Source organism: Dioscorea cayenensis, unplaced genomic scaffold (assembly GCF_009730915.1).
Source record: "Dioscorea cayenensis subsp. rotundata cultivar TDr96_F1 unplaced genomic scaffold, TDr96_F1_v2_PseudoChromosome.rev07_lg8_w22 25.fasta BLBR01000984.1, whole genome shotgun sequence".
Taxonomy (NCBI): Eukaryota; Viridiplantae; Streptophyta; class Magnoliopsida; order Dioscoreales; family Dioscoreaceae; genus Dioscorea; species Dioscorea cayenensis.
In genome coordinates this window covers 43,450-54,599 of record NW_024087375.1, presented here as the reverse complement: position 1 = coordinate 54,599, position 11,150 = coordinate 43,450, and the positions used below count along the sequence as shown (strand labels likewise).

Below are 11,150 nucleotides of genomic sequence, written 5' to 3'. Positions count from 1 at the left end.
ACTCAACCTGTGTCGCGCAGACCTCAGTGATCTCGGTCTGTAACACCCCTACCGCACTCTTGAGCCTCTCAAAATGATCATGAGTTTGAGAGGGAGAGAATATATGTACTAGGGGTGGCTCCTGTGCTGCAGGAGGTGCCTTGGTCTCCATCGGAGTGGACTGAGGCTCGAGGATAGGCTGAGAACCCTCTTCATCGTCATCTCCTCCCTCTGCTACCTCTGGAGCAAGTGTAGCCAATATATACACCCCAGGGTAGTACCTGCGTACCAATCCCATCAATCTCAGTGTCTCTATACTCAGGAGGACAGGTACACTCGCCTTCTCGGCACCTCGAATCGTGTCTAGTAAACCCATTCCCAAGATGAGTCTAGTGATGTATGGGCCTGAGAAAAGCGCTCCTGCCTTGGTGTACTGCCCTTGATACCTCAGGTACTTGGCTATAATGTATCCCAGATGAATTGGTGTGCTCTGAACCATCAAATAGAGGTACAAAAGCTCCTACTGGCTCAGGACTCTGGTACTGTCACCAAGGCCGTTTACCGACTTGCTCATAATGGCGTGCAAGTATCGATATACAGGTCGTGAAAGGCATATGGCCTTGGATACCCCTGGCCCAAACGGGCCCTCACCACATAACACTCCATACGCTCTCTGCGGGGTCAAGGAGCCAGGATAATCTGTCAGTAACTGAGTGTACTCCTCAATATCTGTGAATGCCTCCTCATACAGTCCCAACCAGATCAAAAAATGTGTCACGCTCATACTGTAGTGATGTCCAAATGCTCTAAAATGTATAGCATCAACACTGTCGAATCTAGCATAAGAACGGTGGAACTCAAATGATGACAGCACCTTGAGTGTAAGCGCACGGATGACAGGCTCTCTAATCGACCTTAACTGTGTCCAACCTCCCACTGAGATGAGATCCTCTAACTCATCCGCTAACTCATCTCCCTACTATCTATCTCGCAATACACTCGTATCTAGGAAGTGAGTCTGTCCAAACCTAAGCTTCGACAATCGCTCAAACCGAGCCTGGTGCTCAGGAATAGCGAACTCTATGTGCTCCATCTTAGGGGAGTGCTCTCTGAGATATTTGCCGACCGCAGTCTTTGTTCTAGGTGCCATATCTGCAAGAATTGAAAGGAAATCGATCAAATAAGCTCACTAGACTAATGCTGTAGAAATTTACATGGTCGTGTAGAAATTCTACACGCCCATGTGGATCCACGAGGCATGAAAACCGCACGGCAGCATGCTAAAACTCTAACAATACATGTTAGAATCATTTCTAAACTATTTCTAAACATCAATAGCCATCTAATTGTAGCAACGAAGCAACACTCACCATTCTAATTGATTAAAATCAGATATGACGAAGAAAAGAGAGAATTAAGGGTTATTGACGTAATGAAGTTAAAAATTTGAATTCGGCCGGAAAACTCTAGTAAACTTCTCTAAATCAACGGTGCGAAGTCGGGAGAGGGTTTAGGAGTGTTCTCTCAGTGATTGGGAGTGTGAGAATAAAGAAGAATGAAGGGATTTTAAAGAAAACTCGTGGCTCTTGCGTTTCTGTACATTCACATGGGAGTGTGGAAATTACCCACGCCCGTGTGACTCCACAGGAGAGACCCATAGGGGCAGACGCACACCCCTGTGTGCTCTCGTGATAACACTCAATGCTTCTGAACGCAACCACATGGGCGTGTGGAAATTCCACATGTCCGTGTGCCCGACCCACAGGGGTAAACGCACGCCCCTGTGGCTCCTCTTTCCAACCCAAGAAATACTCTAAGTGTTTCACAGACCCATGCGGAAATTCCCCACGGGCATGGACATTCACAGGGCCAGTTCACAGAGGCACACACACACCCTTGTGTATTCTCAGGATGGAGGAGAGCTCTTTTGCAGAGATCCACACGGGCATGTGGAAATTATCCACGCCTGTGTGGTTATCACAAGGTCATCCACAGGGGCGAGTCGATGTCCCTATGTCTTCTCAGGAGAAATCTCTAAGTCTCTGTAAGAAGACACGCCCGTGCAAAAATTACCCACGAGTGTCTGACCGTCACAAGGTCGCTCACATGGGCGAGTCCACACCCCTGTGTCCTCTCAGGATGCGCTAACAGTAGAGATCCACGAGCATGTGGAAATTCCACACGGTCATGCATTTTCTCTGGATGACTTAGAAAAACCAGCACGCTCTGCAGAAAATTCCTAAACATGTAAATACACTCAAAGCCTGTCTCTATGATGCAAAATATACTAGAGAAACATGCACAACATGCTCAAACGACCAAAAACTTTGCCAAACACATTTAAGTATACGATAACTCCAAATAAACCACAAGAAAATTCCAGCAATAGCATCTACACATCAAGACACCAACACTTAAAGCCTTATTAATGCAAACACTAAACTAAACACTAGAAAACAGTAAAGACTTGGGTTGCCTCCTAAGAAGTGCTTGTTTTACGTCACTTAGCTTGACGTACCTTGTCTTACCTCACGGGGGCTCATAGATGAAGGTTTCCCTCTTACCCATGACTTGGAAGCATGATAAACATAGTCTTCGAAAGGTTGAGGGAGAGTTGTCGAGCTTGTTACCACTTGAGGGATCGATACCCCCATTCTGTTCTTGTGGCGTCTCTTTGCCTGCTTCATCTTTCAGAGCATCTTCTTCACGATCCCGGAGTAGATGGTACCTTCTCCTTTAGACCAAGCATCATCACCTCTTTGTTTTCTACTTCTTGGTCTAGCAACCCCTTGTATGGGTTCGGATTCATCATTTCCTACACATATTCATCGATTAGTTCATCGGTAGTATTAAGAAAATATAGAGTATTATCAAAGTTAAGAGAATGTCGCATGGCTTCGGCAAGACAGTATGTAAGCTTGTCATCTTCAACCCTCAGTGTTAACTTTAAGCCGTCCATGTCAATAAGTGCCTTGGAAGTCCGCAAGAGTGGCCTCCCAAGTATTAAAGGAACATTTACATCCTCATCGATATCCAACACTATGAAGTCTACAGGAAATATGTACTTGTCCATCTTGACAAGCACGTCTTCAATGATGCCCCTTGGATGTATCACCGTTCGATCTGCCAATTGCAATGTCATCCGAGTAGGCCTAGGCTCTCCCAAGCCTAGCTTTTGAAAGAAATAGTATGGCATGACGTTGATACTGGCCCCTGAATCTGCCAATGCCATCTATTCACCCAAATTGCCAATGTTGCACGGAATCACAAAGCTTCCAGGGTCTTTCCTCTTGTTGGGAAAATTCTTTTGGAATACCGCCGAATAAGAGGCATCTAAGATCACTGATGCACTCTCCTCTTACTTCCTCCTTTTGGTCAAAAGGTCCTTCAAGAACTTTGCATACTAAGGCATTTGAGACAACGCCTCCACAAAAAGAATGTTGATGTGTAATTGTCTGAATAAACCCAAGAACTTGTTGTATTGCTCATCATTTTGGTTGTTCTTCAATCTTGAAGGATAAGGGATTCTTGGCTTGTAAGGTAGGGGTGCCACCTCTTTCTCTTTGTTAGCTCTCTCCTCAACCTCCATGACCTCGGGTGTTTCTACATTGGTCTTCTCACTTGGAAGCCTACCCTTGATCTCATGACCACTTCTCAAAGTGATCACCTTCACATGTTCTATCGGGCTAGTCTCGGTGTTACTCGGCAAGCTTCCTTGTAGTCTCTCCGATAGAGACTTCGCAATTTGCCCCACTTGATTTTCTAAATTATGCAATGAAGCGGTGTGGTTGCAAAGTGTTGCCTCGACCGATTGAAACTGTGTATCCGATAATTGCACAAATCTAGTCAAGACTTTCTCTAAGTCAGTTATTCGGGTTTCCAAGCCGGAAACTCGGTTCTCCATTTTTGGGGCTTCTTGTTGGAAACCCGGTGGTGTTGTGGCCTTTTGTTGCCCTTGGTTGTTCCAAGAAAAATTTGGATGGTTCCTCCAACCCGGATTGTAGGTGTTGCTATAAGGATTGCCTTGGTTTCTCATTGCATTACCCATAAAATCAACTTGCTCAACGGAGGATATACCATCAATGGCTACCGGTGAATCGGACACAGTATGTCCCCCTCCACATCCATTACAACTCATTACGGCCACCAATATAGGAGAAGTTAGAATGTCTAACTTCTTACTCAATGCCTCCACTTGGGCCGCCAACGATGTAACCGCATCAATCTCATGGATGCTGGCAACTTTCTTCTTCTCCCTAGCATTCCATCGATAGCTATTCAAACCCATTTCTTAAATTAACTGCTGGGCTTCTCTAGGGGTCGTGCTACCTAAGGTACCTCCTGCTGCTGCATCAAGTAACTATCTTGTACTTGGGTTCAAACCATTGTAAAAAGTCTGAATGATCATACACTCTGGAAACCATGTTGAGGACATTTTCCCAAAAGTTCCTTGAACCTTTCCCTTGTCTCAAATAGAGACTCCAATTCCATTTACGAAGGAAGAAATCTCATTCCTAAGCTTTACAGATTATCTGGGAGGGAAATATCGGGCAAGAAAAGCTTCCACCATCTCCTCCCATGTAGTGATTGATGCTTTAGGTAATGATCATAGCCATTGCTTCACTCTCCCCTTCAATAAAAATGGGAATGCCCTCAATCTGATAGCATCATCTGTAACTCCATTGATCATGAGCATGTCGCACACCTCTGAAAAGTTCTCTATGTGCTTGTTTGGATCCTCATTAGCCAAACCATTAAATTGTGCCGACTGTTGTATCATATGGATGAATGCTGGCTTTAGCTCAAAATTTTGAGCTATAAACGGGGGGCGCACAATGCTAGATTGTGTGCCCAAAACTGAGGGTCTGGCATAATCGGCAAGCGTTATCTGTTGCTCATTTTGTTCTGCCATGTTTTCTAACCCTTCACCTTTAACCTCAGCTAGATTTAACGGTGCCAAAAACTTGACAATGCCCTTGCGTATTACCCGCAAGTGCATAGGTTTGTCGAAGTAATAAATCCCAGGTGAGTGGGGTATCGTATCCACAGGGAGTAGGGAATAAAAATACTAAGATTGCTACTTAACCAAGTGAAGATGAATAATGATTATGTTGATGAAATGTATTGTAAATAGAAATATAGAAACAAGAATGAGAGGCACAAATAAGTGAGAGGAAAGGCAATCGATAGAAGTGGGGTACTCAGACAATACTTCCCCTATGACTAATGTTTCGAGTGCAAGACCAACTATTATGTCCATTAATTGATGCTTAATGAGTCGTGGACATCGTTGAATACACGGTCCCAAGCCTAGGGTCAACCGTGACTAACTCTACACTATTCCTCGGTGGAGAAATCAAACAGTCTCAATACCTCACACTGTGTAAAGTTACAAGATGCTCTAGGGATTCTAGGTGATAAACCCTATTCCTATGTGTAGATCTAACCCTTTGGTCCAGGCGAAAGATCGCTAGTCACAATTAAGCGCAGGTGCTAAAGTCACTTCAACGCTTCCCTTTGTTGCTAGTGCAACTAAGCCCCAGCGGAGTTCATCCCTTAGCCCTTCACTCTACTATGACCGCAAAGAACTCTTGGAATATGGAGGTAGGATAAATCACATCAGAAGGGAAAGGGGATGCTTCGCTATCTCTCGACTCACCCTCTCGACCCCCCCCAACCTTGCTTTGTCTAACCCTCATGGTGTGTTACTCATCCACAAAGGTTACCAAGATGGTCTCTCAACCCTAGTGTCACTCTAAGGGAGAAATCATTCAACAAGCATTCAAGATTAGAACTCAATTAGAGACATCAATTAAGGAAAGCATAATAAAAGATCAATGAAACAAAAACATGCTATAGTTTACAAACTAGGGGGTTTAGCTCTCCATGGAGCAAGATACAATCAATAATGAAATCGAAAGTAAAAACAATAATCCATAGAAAAACCCCCTTGGTATTTATGTCGATGGTCTTGTGGAGTAGCCACTTCTTCTCAAAAGGTCCCCTTGTCCGGCCTAGGGCACACCTCGCCGGATCAATGCCGACGAAAGCTCCCCCAACAACCTTCTTCCAAGAGAAGCACGGTGTCGAATCCGTAGGACCACTCCAAAGAATTGCCAAAAGCCTCTCTAAACCCTAGCTAACGGCGTCCCAAAAGATGGGGAAAGGTTGGAGAGAAGGATGAAAAATGGCCCCCAAAATCAGGCGGAATCACTGCTTAAACACGGCTGGAATCGGACATCCACACGGGCCTATGGATTTTTCACACGCCCCTGTGGAATTTCCACATGGGCATGTGGAATTTCCACATGCCCGTGTGGATTCTCTATAATCCTGATTTTCGGGCGACTATGAACATCAACTGCAATAGTGTATTACCACAGTGATTTGCTACATTATCTCCTACAATACCCCTGCCAAAGCACTCCCGATTCCACACTTTTCATCGAGGCAACATAAACGGGCACACGTCTATGCCGTAGATCACGATGCTTCTTCAATAAAAAGCCTCATTGGTGAAGATCTTGCTATCAATGCACAAGTCAGGATATGCAAATGCGACTGCCTTTGTGCCCCTCCAACTCATTGTAATTGCTTGAATATATGGAGATTGGCACACATTCACGTATCTTCGAACCTAACTTGTGTCTTCACATTTGTTCCTTTCAAGATTCCACCAAATAGTGCATTCACGATCTACATGGGCTTCTTTTCTTAATACTTAGCTTCACAAACCTACATGTATGAAAGTATCACAAATACACATCTATTAGCGCTAAAACCTGATAAAAGTAATACTCATCGTAAGAAAAGAATACTTCATATTACTAATACACAAGCACTTATCAAACTCCCCCACACTTAAGCTTTTGCTTGTCCTCAAGCAAAAATAAAACATTGAAGTAAAGAAGAAGGAAACATTGAAAGTATTTGGCCTTAGGTTCATCAAAATATGCATGGAGAGCATTTTATAAGTATGGGAAATTTCAACACTTAATATGAAAAATTAATGCTCTAGCTAAAAACTTGAATCAAAAAGGACAACAAACCCGAAATCGCGCAAGTGTGTGTAAACTCACTCAATTCAACCCAAAGTATAACCCTCAAAGTTCTAAGTATAAGGGACTTATTTATCTACAAGACATAACAAACAAAGAGATGGTAGTAGCTTCACACGTCCTCTACGGTAGCCCTTTCCGAAGCGGCCGCTAAGGTGGCTTTCACATTTTCGAGGTGGTAGCTCTTTCTACCGGAGTGGTAGCTTTCACTCATCCCATGAGATAGCTCTTTCTCTCATTAGGGCATAACTAGTATCCGACTTATGAGAGTAGCTTCATACTTCATAGGTGGTAGCTTTTTCCACCCAAAATGCACAACTAAACAATATATCTATTTTTTTTAAAAAAGAAAAACACCAGAAATAAAACTAGTTAGTCCCTTAAACGCCGAACTTGAGTTTCCAAAAGAGTTTTATGACCGAGTGGTGTAAAAAGTGTCAATCGGGCAAAGATTCATAGAAATTCAAGGAAAAACTAGAGCATGAGAATATTCAATGTTAAAAACTCTCCTAAACTCAAGAATACAATCATTGCAACTAAGGTAAAACCGCCATTAGCTACTTGAGCATGTATGTCAATCAAAAACTTGTGTAAAGGACATGTGCAAAGTGAACCCCCCCCCACCACCCTCCCACCACTTAAGATGTACATTGCCCTCAATGTACACATGCAAGAACAATAGAAAATATAGCAATCAAGCAAATATGTGGGAGTAACAATTGAAACAATACTTCCTTGACTCCTAGTGTTGTATTTGATGGAGCTAAATCCTTGGGAGTGAAGTTCCAACGGGTTGTGAAGCACACACGTCCAAGTGTATAACACCTTGGCCATGTCCATGACTAGTTCTCAATTCCCATATTGACAAGACCATCTACACACATACACAAAGGGATTCAGTGAAGCTCAATAAACAAAAACAAAATAAACTCAAGTATATAAAAGATAGAGCAATGGAATACAACTCGAGACAAAATAAAAGATAAACTCAGAAGGAGAATCCTTTCTGAGTGTACAAGTCCAAAATATAGTGCAAAAGATAAAATATGAGAAATAAGAGAAATAAAAGAAAAGACGCTTCAAGCGTCGGTGTCATTTGGTGTCGGCTCTGCTAGTGCTGCTATTAGTGAATCTGGTGATGGTGATGCTAGAGGAGCCGGAGGGGTCCTCGGTCTCATAATGAAAGGTGAGGACGCATCGCGCTCGAGTAACTACCGTAAGGTGTCGAAACGTGCCATCACCACCATATACTACTCAGCCTGCGTCGCGCGAACCTCCGCGATCTCGGTCTGTAGCACCCCATTCGCACTATTGAGCCTCTCAAAAAGATCATGAGCTCGAGAGGGAGAGAACATATATACTGGGGGTGGCTCTTGTGCAGTAGGAGGTACCTCGGTCTCCATCGGAGTGGACTAAGGTTCGGGGATAGGTTGAGAACCATCTGCATCTTCATCTCCTCCCTCTGCTATCTCTTGAGCAGGTGTAGCCAATATGTACACCCTAGGGCGGTACCTACGCACCAATCCCATCAATCTCAGTATCTCTATACTCAGGAGGCAGGTACACTCACCTTCTCGGCCCTCGAATCCAAGATGAGTCTAGTAATGTATGGACTTGAGAAAAGCGCTCCTACCCTGATGCCTTAAGTACTCGGCTACAATGTGTCCCAGAAGAATCGGTGTGCTCTGAACCATCAAATAGAGATACATAAGCTCCTGCTGCTCAGGACACAGGTACTGTCACCACGGCCGTTCACCGATTTGCTTATAATGGCGTGTAAGTATCGATATGCAGGTCAAGAAAGGCACGTGACCCTGGACACCCCTAGTTCATACTAGGCCTAACCGCATAACACTCCATGCGCTCTCTTCGGGGTCAAGGAGCCATGATAATCTGTCGGCAACTAAGCGTACTCCTTAATATCTGTGAATGCCTCCTCATACAGTCCCAACCGGATCAAAAAATGTGTCACACTCTTGTTGTAGTGATGTCGAAATGCTCTAAACTGTATAGCATCGACACTGTCGAATCTAGCATAAGAACGATCGAACTCGAATGATGATAGCACCTCGAGTATAAGCGCATAGATAGCAGGCTCTCAAATCAAAAGTAACTGTCTCTAACCTCCCACTTAGATGAGATCCTCTACCTCATCAGCCAACTCATCTCCCTGTTGTATATCTCTCCATATGCTTGTATCTAGGAAGCGAGCCTGTCCAAACCCAAGCTTTGATAATCGCTCAAATAGTGCCTGGAGCTTGGACATAGCGAACTCTATGTGCTCCATCTTAGGGAAGTGCTCTCTGAGACATTTGCCATCTACGGTCTTCGTCCTAGGTGCCATATCTGCAAGAATTAAAAGGAAATCAATCAAATAAGCTCACTGGATTAATGCTGCAGAAATCAACACGGTCGTGTAGGAATTCCACACGCCCATGTGGAACCACAGGGCATGAAAGTCGCACGGCCGCATGCTAAAACTCCAACAATACATGTTAGAATCATTTCTAAACTCTATCTAAACATGAAATAGCCATCTAATTGTAGAAACGAAGCAACATTCACCATTCTAATTGATTAAAATCAGATATGATGAAGAAAAGAGAGACTTAAGCGTTACCGATGAAATGAAGTTCAAACTTTGAATTCGGCCGGAAAACTTGAGTAAACTTCTCTAAATTAATGGTGCGAGGTTGTGAGAGGGTTTAGGAGTGTTCTCTGAGTGATTAGGAGTGTGAGAATGAAGAAGAATGAAGGGATTTTAAATAAAACTCGTGGCTCTTGCGTTTATGTACATTCACATGGGCGTGTGGAAATTACCCACGCCCATGTGACTCCATAGGAGAGATACACAGGGGCAGACGCACGCCCCTGTCTACTCTCAAGATAACACTCAATGCATCTGAACGCAACCACACGGGTGTGTGGAAATTCCACACGTCCGTGTGCCTGACCCATAGGGGCAAACGCACGCCCCTGTGGCTCCTCTGTCCACCCAAGAAAAACTCTAAGTGTTTCGTATGCCCATGTGGAAATTCCCTACAGGCATGAACATTCACAAGGCCAGTTCACAAGGGCACCCACACGCCCTTTTCTATTCTCGGGATAGAGGAGAGCTCTTCTGCAGAGATCCACAAGGGTGTGTGGAAATTATCCATGCCTGTGTGGTTATTACAGGGCCATCCACAGGGGCGAGTCCATGCCCTTGTGTCTTCTCTGAAAAAATCTCTATGTCTCTGCAGGAAGATACACCCTTGCGAAAATTACCCACGGGCGTGTGACCGTCACAAGGTCGCTCACAGGGGCGAGTCCACGCCCCTGTGTCCTCTCGGGATGAGCTCATAGTAGAGATCCACGGGCGTGCGGAAATTCCACATGGCTATGCATTTTCTTTGGATGACTTAGAAAAATCTGCAGGCTCTACACAAAATTCCTGAACATGTAAATACACTCAAAGCCTATCTTATGATGCAAAATATACCAGAGAAACATTCACAACATGCTCAAATGACCAGAAACTTCGCCAAACACATTTAAGTACATGCCAACACCAAATAAACCATAAATAAATTCTAGCAATAGCATCTACACATCAAGACACCAACACATAAAGCCTTATTCTGGCAAACACTAAACTAAACACTAGAAAACAGTAAAGACTTGGGTTGCCTCCCAAGAAGCTCTTGTTTTACGTCACTTAGCTTGACATACCTTGTCTTACCTCATGGGGGCTCATAGATGAAGGTTTCCCTCTTACCCATGACTTGGAAGCATGATGAACATAGTCTTCTAAAGGTAGAGGGAGAGTTGTTGAGCTTGTTACCACTTGAGGGATCGTTACCCCCATTCCATTTTGCATATCCCCAATAGCCTTGTGGCATTTCTAGTGGCGTCTCCTTGCCCACTTCATTTTTTGGAGCATGTTCTTCATGATCCTCGGAGTATATGGCACTTTCTCCTCTAGACTAAGCATCATCACCTCTTTATTCTCCACTTCTTTGTCTATCAATCCCTCGTACGGGTCCGGATTCATCATTTCCTTAACATATTCATCGATTAGTTCATTGGTAGTGTTAAGAAAATACAGAGTATCACGAAAGTCAAGAAAATGCC

The 11,150-nt window shown here is 44.0% G+C and overlaps 1 non-coding gene across 1 annotated transcript; it reads left to right on the top strand.

Moving 5' to 3' along the window:
- Positions 1–4,396: 4,396 nt before the first annotated feature.
- Positions 4,397–4,501, top strand: LOC120255406. The gene has a single exon (XR_005535002.1). It is a non-coding gene; the product is annotated as a small nucleolar RNA R71 (small nucleolar RNA).
- Positions 4,502–11,150: the final 6,649 nt, after the last annotated feature.